We start from the raw sequence: 18,865 nt of genomic DNA, 5'->3' as shown, positions 1-18,865 counted from the left end.
TCCAGTTCTAACTGTTGTTTCTTGATCTGCATATAGATTTCTCTGGAGGTAGATAAGGTGGTCTGGTATTCCCACCTCTTTAAAAATTTTCCACAGTTTGTGGATTCGCACAGTCAAAGGCTTTGGCATAGTCAATAAAGCAGAAGTAGATGATTTTCTGGAACTCTCCTGATTTTCTATTTTTATATATGTAAGTATAAATATGATTTCCCTGGTGGCTCAGACGGTAAAGCGCCTGCCTACAATGCAGGAGACCCGGGTTCAACCCCTGGGTTGGGAAGATCTCCTGGAGAAGGAAATGGCAAACCACTCCAGTATTCTTGCCTGGGAACTCCCATGGATGGAGAAGCCTAGTAGGCTACAGTCCACGGGGTCGCAAAAGTTGGACACGACTGAGCAACTTCACTTTCACTTTTCACTAAGGATCAGTCAGTCAGTTCAGTCGCTCAGTCCTGTCCGACTCTTTGCGACCCCATGAATCACAGTACGCCAGGCCTCCCTGTCCATCACCAACTCCCGAAGTATACCCTAACCCATGACCATCCAGTCAGTGATGCCATCCAACCATCTCATCTTCTGTCGTCCCCTTCTCCTCCTGCCCCCAATCCCTCCCAGCATCAGGGTCTTTTCCAATGAGTCAACTCTTCGCATGAGGTGGCCGAAGTATTGGAGTTTCAGCCTCAGTATCAGTCCTTCCAATGAACACTCTCAGGACTGATCTCCTTTAGAATGACTGGTTGGACCTCCTTGCAGTCCCAAGGGACTCTCAAGAGTCTTCTCAACACCACAGTTCAAAAGCATCAATGCTTCGGTTGCTCCAGCTTTTCTTCACAGTCCAGCTCTCACATCCATACCATGACCACTGGAATTACATAAGCCTGACAATGATTGACCTTTGTTCGGCAAAGTACTGCTATCTAAGGTTGGTCCAAGGAGTAAGCGTCTTTTAAATTTCATGGCTGCAGTCACCATCTGCAGTGATTTTGGAGACCCCAAAAATAAAGTCTGACACTGTTTCCACTGTTCTCCCCATCTATTTCCCATGAGTGATGGGACCAGATGCCATGATCTTAGTTTTCTGAATGTTAAGCTTTAAGCCAACTTTTTCACTCTCCTCTTTCACTTTCATCAAGAGGCTTTTTAGTTCCTCTTCACTTTATGCCATAAGGGTGGTGTCATCTGCATATCTGAGGTTATTGATATTTCTCCCAGCAATCTTGATTCCAGCTTGTGCTTCATCCAGCCCAGCGTTTCTCATGATGTACTCTGCATATAAGTTAAATAAGTGTATATATTATATATAAATATACATAATATTTATTATAAATAAATTATATATATTTATATATCACTAAGTATAACTATATATATAATTTATATATAATATATATGAAAATAAATACTATGTATATTTATATATAATATATATGAATATAAGCATTATATGTATTTACTTTAGTGCAACAATTACTTATTATATACTTAAATTTCCTGATTTTTAGTTGGCATTTTTCTTGGTTCACTATTATATTTCTCAGGGATATATGACATTGAAACATCAAAGTCTTGGATAAAGAAAGACTATGTAGTAACTTTGTGTTATCCAGTATTTATCTGGTTCATTCTGTGTCTTCCTATTTATTTTTAAAAAAATTTTTTTCATTTATTTTTATTAGTTGGAGGCTAATTACTTTACAATATTGTAGTGGTTTTTGCCATACATTGACATAAATCAGTCATGGATTTGCATGTGTTCCCCATCCTGATCCCCCCTTCCACCTCCCTCCCCATCCCATCCCTCTGGGTCTTCCCAGTGCCCCAGCCCTGAGCACTTGTCTCATGCATCCAACCTGGGTTGGCAATCTGTTTCACACTTGATAATATACATGTTTCAATGCTATTCTCTGTGTCTTCCTATTTAAAAGTAATTTTTAAAAAATCATAATTTCTTTCAAATAAATGCATTGAAAATCTGTTTCTTTATAGGCAGAGGATAAGATTGGGAGAACAAGATGGCAGAGGAGTAGGTGGATGTGGAGTACATCTCTCTCCATGGATACATCAGGATTACACCTTCAGACACAGAAGTGCATGCAGAACACCAGTTGAGAGCAGACAGGAGGACCTGACCAGGAAAACTCATATAAACCCACACAAAACTCAGTAGACAAAGGATCTAGGGGGGAAAACAGGAATGTTAGAAGGACTGGACCTGCCCTGGGTGGGTAGGGGAACTGAACCGTGGCCTGATTCTCACATCGGGGCAACTGTCTTTTTGTCAGAGGAGAAACATTTAAGGCTGGCAGTGAAACAGCTGCTCTGTGGCAGCCTAAATGGAATGAGAATCAGACAGTCATTGCTGCAGCAATACATACTCCAGACAGGGAGTGGATGCCCTGGAAGGTGCAGTGGCTGAGAACTGGAATTTAGGGATTGTGGAGCATCTCAATAGATGCATAAAAAGCCTTTGACAAAATTCAGCACCCACTTATGATTAAAACTCTTCAAAAAATGGGCATAGAAGGAACCTACCTCAACATAGTAAATGCCATATATGATAAATCTACAGCAAACATTATTCTCAATGTGAAAAACTGAAAACATTCACCCTAAGATCAGGAACAAGACAAAGGTGTCCACTTTCCCCACTATTATTCAACATAGTTCTGGAAGTCCTAACTACAGCAATCAGAGAAGAAAAAGAAATAAAAGGAATCCAGATCAGAAAAAAGAAGTAAAGCTCTCACTGTTTGCAGATGACATGATACAGTACATAGAAAACCCTAAAGATAATATCGGAAAATTACTAGAGCTAATCAGTGAATTTAGGAAGATTGTAGGATACAAAATCAATACACAAAAATCACTTACATTTCTATATACTAACAATGAAAAATCATAAAGGGAAATTAAGGAATCAATCCTGTTCACCATTGCAACAAAAAGAATTAAATATCTAGGAATAAACTCACCTAAGGAGACAAAAGAACTGTACACAGAAAATTATGATACAGATGAAAGAAATCAAAGATGACATAAACAGATGGAGAGATATCCCATGTTCCTGGGTAGCAAGAATCAATATTGTGAAAATGACTATGCTACCAAATGCAATCTACAGAGTCAATGTGATCCCTAACAAATTATCAATGGCATTTTTCACAGACTAGGACAAAAAATTTCACAACTCATATGGAAACACAAAAGACCCCGAAGAGCCAAAGCACTCTTGAGAAAGAAGAATGGAGCTGGAGGAATCAAACTTCCTGACTTCAGATTATACTACAAAGCACCAGTCATCAAGACAGTATGGTAGTGGCACAAAAACAGAAATATAGACCAATGGAACAAGACAGAAAGCCCAGAAATAAACCCAAGCACTTATGGGTACCTTATTTTTGACAGAGGAAGCAAGAATATACAATGGGGAAAAGACAGCCTATTCAATAAATGGTGCTGGGAAAACTGGAAAGCCACATGTAAAAGAATGAAATTAGAACACTTCCTAACACCATACACAAAGATAAACTCAAAATGGATTAAAGACCTAAATGTAAGACCAGAAACTATAAACTCTTAGAGGAAAACATAGGCAGAACACTGGATGGGATAAATCAAAGCAAGATCCTCTATGACCTACCTCCTAGAGTAATGGAAATAAAAACAAAAGTAAACAAGTGGGACCTAATTAAACTTAAAAACTTTTACACAGCAAAGGAAACTATGAGTAGGGTGAAATTTTCTACCTCAGAATGGTAGAAAATTATAGCAAATGACAAAAGGACTAATTTCCAAAATATACAAGCAGTTCATACAACTCAATGCCAGAAAAACAAGCAACCCAATCAAAGAGTGGGAAAAAGACCTGAACTGACATTTCTCCAAAGAAGACATACAGATGGCTAACAAACACATGAAAAGATGCTCAACATCACTCATTGTTCAGTTCAGTTCAGTTCAGTCGCTTAGTCATGTCTGACTATCTGCGACTCCACGAATTGCAGCATGCCAGGCTTCCCTGTCCATCACCAACTCCCGGAGTTTACTCAAACTCATGCCCATCAAGTCGGTGATGCCATTCATCCATCTCATCCTCTGTCGTCCCCTTCTCCTCCTGCTCCCAATCCCTTGCAGCATCACGGTCTTTTCCAATGAGTCAACTCTTCCCATGAGGTGGCCAAAATATTGGAGTTTCAGCTTCAGCATCAGTCCTTCCAATGAACACCCAGGACTGATCTCCTTCAGGATGGACTGGTTGGATCTCCTTGCAGTCCAAGGAACTCTGAAGAATCTTCTCCAACACCACAGTTCAAAAGCATCAATTTTTCTCACTCAGCTTTCTTCACAGTCCAGCTCTCACATCCATACATGACCACTGGAAAAACCATAGCCTTGACTCTTATTGTTAGGGAAATGCAAATCAAAACCACAATGATATATCACCTCACATCAGTCAGAATGGCCATCATCAAAAAGTCTACAAACACTAAATGCTGGAGAGGGTGTGGAGAAAAGGGAACACTCTTGCACTGTTGGTGGGATTGTAAATTAATACAGCCACTATGGAAAACGGTATGGATATTCCTTAAAAAACTAAGAATAAAACTACCATATGACCCAGCAATCCCACTCCTAGGCATAAACCCTGAGGAAACCAAAATTGAAAGAGACATACGTATCCCATTGTTCATTGCAGCACTTTTTACAATAGCTAGAACATGGAAGCAACCTAGATATCCACAGACAGATGAATGGATAAAGAAGTCGTGGTACATATACACAATTGAAATATTACTCAGCCATAAAAAGGAATGCATTTGAATCAGTACTAATGAGGTGGATGAACCTAAAACCTATTATACAGAGTGAATTGAGTCAGAAAGAGAAAGATAAATATTGTATTCTAACACACATATGGAGTCTAGAAAAATGGTACTGAAGAATTAATTTACAGGGCAGCAGTGGAGAAACAGACATAGAAAATAGACTTATAGACATGGAGAGAAGGGAGGAGAGGGTGAGATGTATGGAAAGAGTAATATGGAAACTTACACTACCATATGTAAAATAGATAGCCAACAGGAATTTGCTGTATGGCTCAGGAAACTCAAACAGGGACTCTGTATGAACCTATAGGGGTGGGGAGGGGAGGGAGATAGTAGGGAGTTTCAAAAGGGAGGGGATATATGTATACCTATGGCTGATTCATGTTTAGGTTTGACAGTAGACAACAAAATTCTGTAAAGCAATTATCCTTTTTTATTTTTTATTTCTTTCAGTGTTACAGCTCTATTTATTTAGATAATAGCAGGAAAATCCATCTTCGAGGCGTGAGGGCACGTTGACCCAAAGACGCAAAGAGAAGAGCGCCCCATCGCGTGGGAGAGAGAGAGGAGAGAGAGGGGAGAGAGGGGAGAGAGAGAGCAGCAATTATCCTTTTAAAAAAATAAATTAAAAACAAAAAAAAGAAAAAAAAATTAAGATGTCATTGGAAGTTCACAGCTACTTCCACCCTACCATGGTGATTACTCTCAACAATATTACCAATGGTCAACTTAGGAACACGTTGAACGTTTGTCCACATCTCTCTTGACTTTCCTCCAGAATTCCGTATAGCTTTTCAGTACATATTGGGCATGTGCTTATTTTGTTAATTAAATTCTAAGAAATAACTCCTTCATATTGCTTGGCACTTAAGTCACCATTTTATTGTAGATTTCTTTCTGTTCATCTAACTGCTCATTTTTAGTGTTCTGGGGTCTTTTTTTATTCCTTTTATGCTTTAAAGATTTGAGATTCCTGAAGTTCTCTTTTGATCTTCACCTCTTTCTGTCATTCTCATTTTTCACTCTTATCCATATCCATGGCTTTAATGACCACATATATGCTGATAATTCAAGAATATTTATTTATAGAGACTGTACCAGCCTCTGTCTGAGCACACACACACACACACACACACCCCCCCCCCGCTGGTATTAATGAAGAAGGAATTCATAGGGCCTGGACTCCATCTCAGGCCTGTCCGTGCTGGCCGTGCTTGGCTGCCTCTCCAGCGGACTCTGAACTCTCTGCTTAGTGCCTGTGGGGACGACAATGGAAGGATAAGACCCCCTCCAGACAGGGGAATCTTGAAGATCATATCCAGGCTACTCATTGCCTAAGAGGAAGCATACCGTAATCACCCCTGTCTCCAGACAGGTCATAAACTTTTTTTTGTATTTATCAGGATGTAATCACAGGCTTATCGATTATTAACTGGTTGGAATGTAACTGCGGGCTTATTGACTATTGACTGTTTGGACACGTACACATGGGGTAGGTGGTGGGTTTAGACACGTACACACGGGGTAGGTGGTGGGTTTAGACACGTACACATGGGGTAGGTGGTGGGTTTGGACACGTACGCATGTGGTATAAAAGATTTTCACAAATGCTGGACGGGGTCCTTGGCTAAGAGGAGACTCTGCCTTGGGCCCGCCGGCGTAATAAACTGCACTCCACTATCTGCATTGTCCTTCTGAGTGAGTCTGTTTCCCGGAAAGCGTGGCTATAACATTAATATTACCTAGTGTATTTTTCCATTGAAGAGTTACAATCATTTAAACTTAACAGATATGAAATCAATCTCGTTATCTCTTCTACCAAAAATGTCATTCCATTTCAGTTTACTATTCTGATGGAAACTAGGGCAATTTACCTCAATACTCAGACGATAATCTTCCCCTCACTTCCTACAATCTAACTCCATAAAATTATCAAATCCTGTTTATTCTATTTCTACTTTTTGTGTGCTTATCTATCCCTGTTTCTAATATCTTCATGTTGGCTCTTGTCATTAACTGTGAAGGATGTCAGCGTTTCCTATCTGACCTTCCTGACTATAGCCTCATCTCTCTTTTCTGCAATGCTGCCGGGTCAGTATTTCCAAAGTATAGATGTGTTTATGCTGTTATGTTTGTGTATATATTTCAATGTCTCTTTTTCTTTTTTAGGGTAAAAGCTAGTATCGTTAATCATCGAAACCATCCCTAGTTGATTGGTGCTAGATCATTAAGAAATTTCCCAACCTGAATGCCTACTTAGTGAAGACCCTCAAGGTGGTTTATAATAATTTCTCAAACTAGGAATCTATGCACTCTTTAAATTCATGATGCCATTTAAAGTAGAATTTTAAACAATGAAAACTGAAATGAATTAATTTAAAAAAATCAAAATTTTCATACTCTAAAAAACAGCATGGAATAATGATACAGATCTTAAGAACTTGAAAACCAGGTTTCCCTCTTATTATCTGAATTATCTTCGGCAAGCCACTGAAACCCTTCACAATTCAGCTTTCACTTCTATAGGGTGGGTATAACACAGCAAGCAAAATAATTCATGAAAGGAATTTGCTAAAAGCTAATTTGTGAAAATATAATTTTCTGAAGAGTCAGATAAATTTAGGGAAAGTCAATTTGCAAAAACATAATTTATAAATACACAATTTAATTAATTAATTTTAGGATTGTTTACCTTGTTGTTTAATTGCTAAGTTGTGTCCAGCTCTTTTGTGACCTCATGGACTGTAGCCTGCCTGGCTCCTCTGTCCATGAGATTTTTGTTTATCTACTTCTTATTAATTTCAAATGATTGAAGGCCATTTTATAATTCTCAAATTTAAAGAGTTCACTATCAATCTTAATTTTTATCAGAAATAAAACATACATTACAATTAAATTTGAATTTTAAAGTATCTGGGCTTAATCAGATATTAAAATTTCATGCCTCTAAGACAGAGCAGTTTGGATCTGACAACTAGAAGCAGTTTTCAGGTAAAACAGAAACTGCTGAATATAGGAAAGGGGAAGAAAAATAATATGAATGTAGAGATCTTTATGATACATAATTAAACTTTGATAATTTAATTACAAGGAAAAAATAAAGAATTCAAAGATAAATTCATAAAATTGACAAAGATAAAAAAGTTTGGCAAGAGTAAATGATATAGAGGATTTAAAGTCACTATTGACTAAGAATTCCTTTAAGAAATAATAATTACTTTCAACTAATGAAATGTGATACTTATTATAAATAATATCCTTAAGTTTAATATTTCAATATTCAAAATACATCAATTACAGTCATTTCACATTCTTAGTAATGCTATTCAATCTCCTGTTAATTCTATTGAAACCATTTTGGTTAATTGATAAATGTCTTAGTTTGACAAATTTGGAAAATTGATCGTTAGATAATTGGATCTTCAGCAACTTGATCACTTGTTGAATTGAATGTTGGAGGCTTTTATATTAGCAATACGTGATAACTTAAAACCATAAAAATAATTTCTATTTAATGGTGTCATGGTAAGGAAAAATGTGATTATGCAGGTAAAATTTTGGCTCATTTTAAGTAGCTAACTTAGTAACCATTAATACAGATTTATTATAATTACTTCATTGCCAGTTCTTACAATTGTTATTTGTTGTTGGTGGCAGCAGAGCATAATTTTTATGATATTCCTTTTGCCTAACTCTGGAACTTAATTTGTGACCATTTGTTAAATTCTCCAAATGCCGTGGAAGAAAGTTATACCCGAACAGATCTTCTTGACAGAGAAGAGAGCAGTTTAATGAATGTCATCATGCAAACGCAAAGCAAATAAAACACCCTTGTCTTGCAGAAGTGTTATATTAAGACCTGTTCTGATGTTCATTGAAAACTTTCTGTTGTCATACCCCAGGGGACAAGAACAGAACACTTTACATAAGAAGCCAAGGGATTTACTGTTGAAAGAAATCATACAAAGCCAAACACTCAGGCCTCATGGTAGAAAGTTAAAGGTGGCCCTGAATAAGGCTAATTGCAATAAAAGGGGAAAAATAAACATCAGTGATCCTAGCAGGAACAGCAAGGCATGAACTGGTGTACCGGCCTCAACATGAAAATAAAGACGGGCTTGCACTTGCTGGTTCTGGAACATCTTATATTAAAGCTGGAAATCTAGCAACTCTGACAGAGTGACATGATTTAGAAACAAGGCTCAAACATGTCAAGTAAGCAAGCTAACACATACCCTGATATTATTTGGTCTATTTATTACACATTACGATTAGAGAATTAAAAAAAAAGATATTTTTACTTTACCCTGAGATATCCAAATCATGACAACCAAACAGATGGAATGTTGAGCCATTTTCTGTATGTTCACCAAAGGAAACAACTTTATTACTGATTTTTATAAAACTGTGGCAGTCATTGCCCAATATTATTTTACAAAATGACTACTTATCGTGAACAGACTATCTGTAACCTTAGTAAACTCATTTATTTAAGGTACATTAAAAAAAAATCGTGATCAAAAAGATTCTTCTAAAATCTGTACTTCTTGCAAAAACATTTGAAAGCTTTTTTTCTCCTTATTCATTTATTTTACAAATAACATTTTCACTGAGCTGCCCCAGTGGATCTAGTCACCGGCCCTGACGATACAGTGCTGCTGCTGAGGACAACACTCCTGGACCTCGTGAACCCAGATACACAGGATTCTTTAGCTCCCAAGGTGGATTTCATCATTCTACTAGAGAGCTTCCACTTTATTCCTCATTCAGTTCCATTTTCTGAATCAAGTGTTGTTTGTCTCACTAACTCTCTTTCTGGATTAGCATAAATTCTTTCCTCAAACTGTTTCTGGTTTCAAATCTGGTTTGGCTTTTATTTGGGTGCCATTTTTATTCCTACTTTTGATTTCAGTGGTTTCGACTACATGGTCCAACCAACTTTACCTTTTAAACGTTTGAGTTTTTTGTTTCTTGATTTTTCTGTTTGTTTCGGGAATTTTGATTTCTCCTGGCCTCTGAGACACCTGCTCCTCTTTTATCATTTTCCCAAAATGATGGTTTAGCGATGCTGAAAGTAAAGTTTCTGTCACTACCTACAGTGCTGCCTCGTTGGCTGCCAATTGTCAATAAAATCCTGTGTTATTCATTTTCTTGTGTGCCACTGTGAGCTCAATAAGTCAGAACAAGAAAAAAGAGAAAAAGCAATTTATGTTCACCAGAATAAAAAGCAGCCAATAGATCAGGAAATACCAGGATAACTATGCTTTTGAGGTTGTCTGTGTCATTCTGACCTTCTGTTCCGGAACTGATGGGACCAATCAGTCAATTTTACAAAGACACAACAATCTGTCCATATTTATTTGACCCATTGTTGAAACTGTAACACTGAGGCTACCAATACATATGGGTATTTGCTTAAATGAGAAAAAGATATAAAAATTTTGCTTTTCTCAAAAAATAAAGGTAGTCTATTTCTTACAATGACCTGTTTTTAACTCATTCTGTGTCTGCAGCATGCTTATTCCTTTTCTCTCTCTTTCTCTTTTTTTTTTTTACCTCTTTTCATGTTTGGGAGACTTATATTTATTAATCTGTCAAAACTTTTAACAAATTGTCTATGTTCAGATGTGTCTAATCCAAAGACATATCTATTATTACTTAAAAAGATGCACTTATAAAAATTGCAGCTTAGAAAATACATAGCTTTGATTCTTACTAAGAACTTTGCTGGTTAAAATAATAATTCTATGGAGCAGCCTGAGGGGTTCTGAAATGAGGATATAAATGATACAGGATTGATTGATTCTGGCCTGTGGAGAGCTTCATCTCTTGAGACATCAAAAGGGTTCATAGGGCACAGCATTTCCTCCCTCTCTTCTCAAAAGAAAATAGAAAATCCCTATAGAAATACATAAATAAGCCAAGTCAATATGTGAGAAAATGTCATATGCACTGAAAACAGGATGTTAATAAACTTAAAATTTGAACTTTAATCTTCACCTACAACCTTGACAGTTATTGAAGAGAATAACGTATAAATGGAGAAACTTAGTCATAGTCTCCGGATTTCCACAGCTTGCTTTTGACTTTAAGTTTATTCTCACGTTTGAATAGATTTTCTGGATGGATTACTATAACTTTGCCTTTTTTTTTTTTTTTTTGCTTACCTACTGCCACTTAGCAAACCACTTTATAGCTCTGTGGCTGAAAAATCAATTTATTATTGTATCTGTTGGATCTGTGTCCACTAGACTTGGTGGCTGGTTCTGATTTGAGGCACTGAACTCAATGGATGGATCTGCAGAGAACTGAAGCCTGCAGTGGACTGTTGGCTCCCAGAGCTGGTATTTGATGCTACCCTTCGTGTGGAAGTTCAGCTGGGTTGTTGGCAGGAGCAACCACATTTGGCTTATCCATGTGGCTTGGGTTCTTAATGATTTGGCAGTTGAAATCTGCAAGGGAATGTCCCAAGAACAAAAGTTTCAAGACACTGAGACTTCTTATGACCCAGACTTGGGAGTTATACTGTCTCTCACACCACATTCTGCCGGTCAAAGCAATTCACAGGCTCAGAACAGATTCAGAAAGAGATGAAACAGACTCTATCTTCCAATAGGAGTGTTGCATTCAACTGTGGTCTTATTTAACCAACCACTCTGCTGAAATTATTTCTGTTTCTCCCACATGGAACAGACACTCATCTCCCCTCAAGGCCCTTAAACTCTCCATATATTATAGCATCAGGGTCAGGCATGAGCTACTGGAGGAACTCATCATTTCAAATCCTGATGCAGGTGTAAGGTACAAGTGAGGTTCCCTGAGCCAGATTATTTATTCTTTATCATGAATGATCATTTCCTTTTATGAAAAATGTCTTGTTTTTGTAGTTGAGTAGCTTTCCAGCATGCTTCCTGTTTACAGAAGATTGAGGGACTAGAAGCTTATTTTTCATTTTGAACTGCCTCTAGCCTTTTTAGTTTAAGTTGACAGATAACATTTCTACTAATACAAGACTCTTAAAATGGTTTTGAGTTTTCCAGGGATCTTATTGGGATTCATTCTCCTGGTTAAAAGTGACTGCCCTAAATTTCAGACATATTTCTCTCTGTCTTGGGAATGAGGGTACTATGAAAAATATCCTTATGCGGTTTAGAAAAACTTTGTCTACCCTCAAAGTCAAGAAGACACACAATTAATATTGATATCTTTAGAAGACCTTTCATCTGGATAACAGGGTCTAGGGGCACAAAATTAAGATGCTTAGTAACCTTTCCATTTTATTTCCATAGCCAGAGGGGCTGTGCCTTAAAATCTTACTCAGATCTTAGGAAAAGATGTTAACAGCCACATGGTGGGTCAGGAATTCATCCTAAACTATATTTTACTGATAGCCCCTTAGGTACCACCTTTCCCCTATAAAGCTTTGAGCTTCCCTTGTAGCTCAGTTGGTAAAGAATCTGCCTGCAGAACAGGAGACCCGGGTTGGATCCCTGGGTGGGGAAGATCCCCTGGAGAAGGAAATGGCAACCCACTCCAGTATCCTTGCTTGGAAAATCTCATGGAGAGAGGAGCCTGGTGGGCTGCAGTCCATGGGGTCGCAAAGAGTCGGGCTCGACTGAGCGACTAACACTTACTTATTTACTACAAAGCTTAAATTTCTTACAACTTTGTGGTCTGAGAGTAAGCTCACTTACTACTCGGCCACGCGGCAGCTGGCTGGCCGGGGGCGGGGCTTCAAGGCTGGGGTCTTGAAGATTGGTTCCCACCCTGATGCTGTTCCCACGCCAACCGTTCAGCGGGCCAAGAGTCTCGGCGGCCTGGAATTCTCATTCTTCCCGACCCAGATCCCGGAAGGAGGTGGAGGAGACCATGGATGAAATGCTCCTTCAGAAGCGATTCTTTGCAAACCTGGGACGAAACCATCTCACTCCTTCTTAAGGCCAGAGTGTTGGAAACGCGCAGCGTGTAAACCAAAGGGGACCAGCTAAAAGGCCTTCGTAGGGATGGCTGGGCCCCCCATCTCTTTCCTGAAAGCCCAGTGCTTCAGGCCGAGCCGGGCCTTGGGGCTTTCTCTCAGGTCCTGGGGAAGTGGCGTGGCTCCGGCACCCCCGGAGAAGGAGCTGCCGGTGCTGTACAGGCCTTAAGACTCCAGGGAGACAACGCTCCGAGTCCCCATGGGCGTTTGGGAGCTTCGTGGCTCTCTGTCTTATCAGGGACATGGGGAAGTGAAACTACACCGCAGCAGCTTGGGTTTTATGTTTTTTGTTTTTTTTAAACTGTTGATTTGATTTCTTCCCTCACTTCATGTAATAACGCGAGGTTTGAAGAAGCAGTTGGAACTCACACATGGCAGTTAGTGCCTATGAGATGAGCTGGAGAAGGCATTTTCCGCCAGCGTTTGAGCTGCCTGGTGGTCGCCAGGGACTCGGCGTTCCATTCTTTGCGAAGAACTTTGCGCGGAAAGGAAGCTCGCTTGGTGCCACCTGGCTGCTTAGCTCCAGCGTTGGTTGGTTCGTCTGCAAACCTCAGTGTCCACAGACCCAGGGAATCATCTTAATAAAGCCGTCGAGGTTCAAAACAGAAACACCAATCCCCGCTTCCCGAAAAAAAAAAAAACTCCCAAACCTAACTGCAAGAGATGGCATAAGGAAACGATATTCAAAAGATTCAGGTGGAAGCTGACGAACGTTTGTGACTTTTATTCTCAGATTTCGTGCCTCAATGCTGCCATTGAAATCTGTTGGCCAGATTCAAGGTAAGAGAAAATTGAGTCACAAAAGTTCGTGGCTGTTCTAATTTATTCTTTCTTTTTCAAAGAATCCTGAAAATTAGTTAACGGAGTTGCTAATGCGTTAAAAAAGTTTTGTTTAGTGTATAGAAAATAAAGTGCAGATAAATATCTAAAATATGACTTTAATACTTTTGAGGAAAGGAAAAAAAAAGCGTTTGCTTTAAGTAGTCTGGACTTTTATGAAAGCTTCAGGCACTTGCTGGTGTAGTAACTCAACTGAAAACCAGTTTAGCTGTGAATTAGCTTAATGACCTTGGTTGTTAAGCTGTAGATAAAAAGTATGAGAATGTGAAGTAATATTAGGCTAGTAAATGGTAGGTGAAGATGCAAGCAATAATCACTGTCAATTCAATGACATCAATCCAATGACAGCAATAATGGCAGTTATTTAAGACTTGGTAAAGCTACATTTGTATGTTGATATACACCTCTCTATGTGTGTACATATTTATATCTAGATCTCCTAGTGTATGTGAATCCATGAAAAAATTTAACGTATTTTTATTTTCTTTTAAAGTCAAGTGTTCTGATTGGGTAAAAATGTGAAAAATATTGTTAGCAGAATGGTATAATTTACAAAGTCATTTATTTTCTTATGGAAAATCTAATTTAAAATTTCTCAATTTTCAAGTTGACTTTTTAGTCAAGTTTTGTTGATGGTGGTGTTTGTTTTCACATGTGACTTAAAAGCAGGAAAATGTAAAAAGTATGTGTGCAATTTAATAACAGAAACTGCTGTCTTTTAAACAGTACTGTTACGGGCTTCAGGTATTTTTGAACATTATGTAAAGTTAGTTTTTCCACCGAAAATAGCTAATCAAATTATTTATGACAGATTCATGATATCAGTAGTAATTTATGTTTTTTGGTAATAGGAACTAGATTAAATTAAACTAAACTTCTAGAAGACTACTTTTCTTGTATTTTTTTGTAGAAGAAAATTTAGGTGGTTCTGAGTTCGGCAGTTTTTTTTTTTTTTTAGTTTGTATGCTATAGAATTCTATTATTTTCTGTTGACCAATCATGATACAAAGGTATTAAGCAAATGATACCATTATATTACATAATCGGCCTTCCCTGATGACTCATATGGTAAAGAATTTGCCTGCAATGTGGGAGACCTGGGTTTGATCCCTGGGTTAGGAAGATCCCCTGCAAGAGGGCATGGCGACCCACTCCAGTATTCTTGCCTGGAGAATCCCCGTGGACAGAGGAGCCTGGTGGGTTACAGTCCATGTGGTTGAAAAGAGTGGGACATGACAGAGCAACTGAGCACAGCACAGTCACATAATCACAATAGTAAAAGATGGTTATCAGTTTTTACAATCAATAGCCAGACAAAAAATAGAAGATAAATTTAATTGTAAGCCATAATGGAAACGTGATTAACCTAACAATATAAAATAACTACATACAATTTGTGGGGTTAATAGAGTGCCGTGGTAAATGGAAGTGTATACATGCAATGTTCTCATCCACCCAGCCAGTCTGTTTGGCACAATTAATCCATTTACAGTTTAGATAATTATTTATATGTATGATCCTAATATACGTATGAACCATTTTCTTAATTGTTCTGGGTTTATTTTGTGTAGGTCTTTTCCTTCACTTGTGTTTCCTGCTTAGAGAAGTTTCTTCAGCATTTGTGGTAAAGCTGGTTTGATGGTGATGAATTCTCTTAACTTTCGCTTGTCTGGAAAGGTTTTGATTTCATCATTGAATCTGAACAAGACTCTTAGCTGGATAGAGTATTCTTGGTTGTAGGTTTTTCCCTTTCATCATTTTAAATATATTGTGGCACTGCATTTTTAAATACAACGCTGGAAGCATGATCCAGAAAGAGAAAAATGATAAAATATGCTTAAATAGATTTTAATAAAATTAAAATTTCTGCTTGGCTAAAGATGCTGCTAAGACTCAAAAGGCTGGAAGAAAATATTTGCAAATCATATCTGATAAAGGACTTTTTCCAAACCATAAAAAGGACTCAAAATGAAACAAGAAATATTGAGAATGGGTACTCTTGCCTGGAAAATCCCATGGACGGAGGAGCCTGATAGGCTGCAGTCCATGGGGTTGCGAAGAGTCAGACATGACTGAGCGACTTCACTTTCACTTTTCACTTTTATGCATTGGAGAAGGAAATGGCAGCCCACTCCAGTGTTCTAGCCTGGAGAATCCCAGGGATGGGGTCGCACAGAGTCAGACACAACTGAAGTGACTTAGCAGTAGCAAATGATGAGAATACAAAGTGGTAGAGTCATTTGGAAGGTAACTGAGATTCTAAGTATTTACCCAATTGATATGAAAACTTAAATCTACACAAAATCCTGCATGTGAATATTTATAACAGCCTTATTCATAATCATTAAAAACTGGAAACCATCATATGTTCTTTAATAGGACGTACTCATCTGCACAGTAGAATTTTATTCAGTGATAGAAATAAATGAGTTACCAAGCCACAGAAAGACATGGAGCCGTCTTAAATGTCCCTGGAGGAGGGCATGGCAACCCACTCCAGTATTCTTGCCTGGAGAATCCCCATGGACAGAGGAGCCTGCTGGGCTGCAGTCCATGGGGTCGCAAAGAGTCGGTATACAACTGAGCGACTAAGCGCAGTCTTAAATGTATATTGCTGAGTTAAAGACATATCTGAAAAAGACTATATCTTCTATGCTTATAATACATGAAATTATAAAAAGGCAAAACTGTTGAGACAATGGAATAGTGGTTGGTTACCAGGGTCTTGGGAGAGTTGGGGAGGATACATGGGTAAAGAACAGATGATTTTTCAGGCAGTAAAACTACTTTGATGCTGTAATAGTGGATATATGGCATTACAAATTTGTTCCACTTCAGAGCACAGAGTGAACCTCAATCTTTTTTTTTTTTTTACATTACTTGGAAAGTCAAGAGATCCCAGGAAGGATAGCAGACTGTGACAAGAAAACCTAATTCTATTACAAATGTATAAAACCATCTCACTGAGGTGGATGGGGAGATAGATAATAACTTAGGTAACTTTGGAAATGAATGAGATCCATAAGACTAAATGGAAAAACATTGTGCAAAAAACTGTATTTTAGTTGATAAGGTTCTTTGCTGTGGGGATATAGGTTAAGGGTTCTGATATTGCTATACATGTATATTGGAACTGAATAATTGGGCTAATGGATGGCAGATGGTGGGAGCCAGGTTTCTTGCTATTGAAGTGGGAATCCATAGATATTAAAAAATCTTAAAAAAATGTGTGGCTTTAGGAGGATTGCATTACTGGTGCTACATGGATTTGCTAGGGTGCTAGTGTATAATAGTTCACTGTTTACTTCTACAGTTTTAAAATTTTTTCTGTGTCTTTATGGGAACAGAAGTTGGTTACTTTGGTTAATGATATTAAGTATATAATAATCATTTAAAAATATGAGAGAATAGACTGTTTGTTGTGAATGCTTGAAGAAAATTTGTCTGTGAGTAACAGTTTGTATTATATTTTAAAAAAGAAATGTACAATATTAAGTGTTGACAAAGTTAGGTGAGGTTGAGTCACATTTTATAGGTTAATCCATAAAGTGGAAAAAGATTTGTTACTCTTTTAATGCAAAAACAACTTGTTACATGGGTTATATGCAGAGTGAAATAAGAGTTGCTTTCTTTCTGTTAAAATGATAAATATGTTTTTGATAGTATATCCTTTTAATAACGTGAAAATACAGAAAAAATGGTGGACCATAATCAGATAGTTGAAGTTCCTTATGTCACCCAAATGCTGTCAGTTGAAAGCCTATTACTTTATGTTCCATTTTTTTTATACTTTACAATCACTAACAAAATTTCTTCTTTTGTAAAGCTAGAATTTCTAATAATTGTTATTACCTGTTCTGTTCACTTCAAATATTGTCAGTTTAATCCAAAACTGATACTATTTCTTTTTTCTAAATACTAAGAGTATGACCCTATCTTATATCTTCCTATAATTCTTTTTGATATTTGCTTTCTTAACTTCAAATTTAAAAACTCAGATTCAGAATAATAAAACCGTTAAAGAGTTTTTCAAACTCATACTGTCTTTGAGATTTGCTAGATGGCTGATTGACACCAAACAGTTTTTCTCTTTATAGAAGAAGAGATAAAAAAAGGTATGCATCTTGGTGGTCTCTGTATTTTTAATTAGTTTGAAATATACAGAGAATCATGCTAGATATGAAGCCTTCATTCTGTAGAGTATCTGCAAATGAAAAAGAGAAACTCAAACTGGGTCCCTGGGATAAGTAGATACCAGTGGTACTTGAAATATATTTCTGTAGTCGTGCTCCTTTCAGGTTGGACGAAAGCACAATCATATTCATGTATAAAGACTTTCAGTAATTGTCATCAGATTGATTTATAAATTTATTTTATAATCTAGGCAGGTCATGACAAGCTCAGCAAACACTTTATGAGATGAATTAGAAGTCCCTAGAGATTTGTCCATGTCTCATTCTTCACAGTACTTTCTTCCTCTTAGGATTATCATTGACTTATTATTAAAAATGAATTGTTACCTCCACAGAAGATCCAGACTTCCATTCTGAAATTTCTGTATATGGTAATAAATTAACCAAAATCTTTCAGTCTCATTATTTACAACTGGTTTCTTCTTTTCCCTTAAACTTTTCTACAGGTCCCTGCATAATTATTTTGAGAGATGTTTCGAAAGAATACTAGTCTCAGTAAAGAGCATTACCAAATATTTTTGATGAATCATATTTCAGGGAGTAGACACATGGCAGGTTTCTCAAGTTTGAGCCGATATTGTCACTATAAAGAGATCCTTTTCATTCTGTGGAACCAAGACAGGATTCCAAGACTCAGTTTAGTAGATGACAGCTAACACCTCTTTGTTTTCTTCTTTAGCTATGTCTAAACATCAATTTCACGGAGAAGGCACTGGCGACCCACTCCAGTACTCTTGCCTGGAAAATCCCATGGATGGGATTTTGGTAGTCTGGGATTTTGGGATTTGGGAGTCTGGTGGGCTGCAGTCCAGGGGGTCGCTAAGAGTCAGACACGACTGAGCGACTTCACTTTCACTTTCATGCATTGGAGAAGGAAATGGCAACCCACTCTAGTGTTCTTGCCTGGAGAATCCCAGGGACGGGGGAGCCTGGTGGGCTGCCATCTGTGGGGTCACACAGAGTCAGACACGACTGACGTGACTTAGCAGCAGCAGCAGCAAACATCAGTTTCACAGACTACATTTGTATAA

At 37.8% G+C, this 18,865-nt stretch overlaps 1 non-coding gene across 1 annotated transcript; it reads left to right on the top strand.

The window, feature by feature from the left end:
• The first annotated feature begins 208 nt into the window (after window positions 1-208).
• Window positions 209-280, top strand: TRNAC-ACA. The gene has a single exon. It is a non-coding gene; the product is annotated as a tRNA-Cys (tRNA).
• Window positions 281-18,865: the final 18,585 nt, after the last annotated feature.

This window comes from Cervus canadensis, chromosome 33 (assembly GCF_019320065.1).
Source record: "Cervus canadensis isolate Bull #8, Minnesota chromosome 33, ASM1932006v1, whole genome shotgun sequence".
NCBI classification, from domain to species: Eukaryota; Metazoa; Chordata; class Mammalia; order Artiodactyla; family Cervidae; genus Cervus; species Cervus canadensis.
The sequence above is the reverse complement of the archived record's forward strand: the minus strand, read 5'-3'. Positions and strand labels throughout refer to the sequence as shown.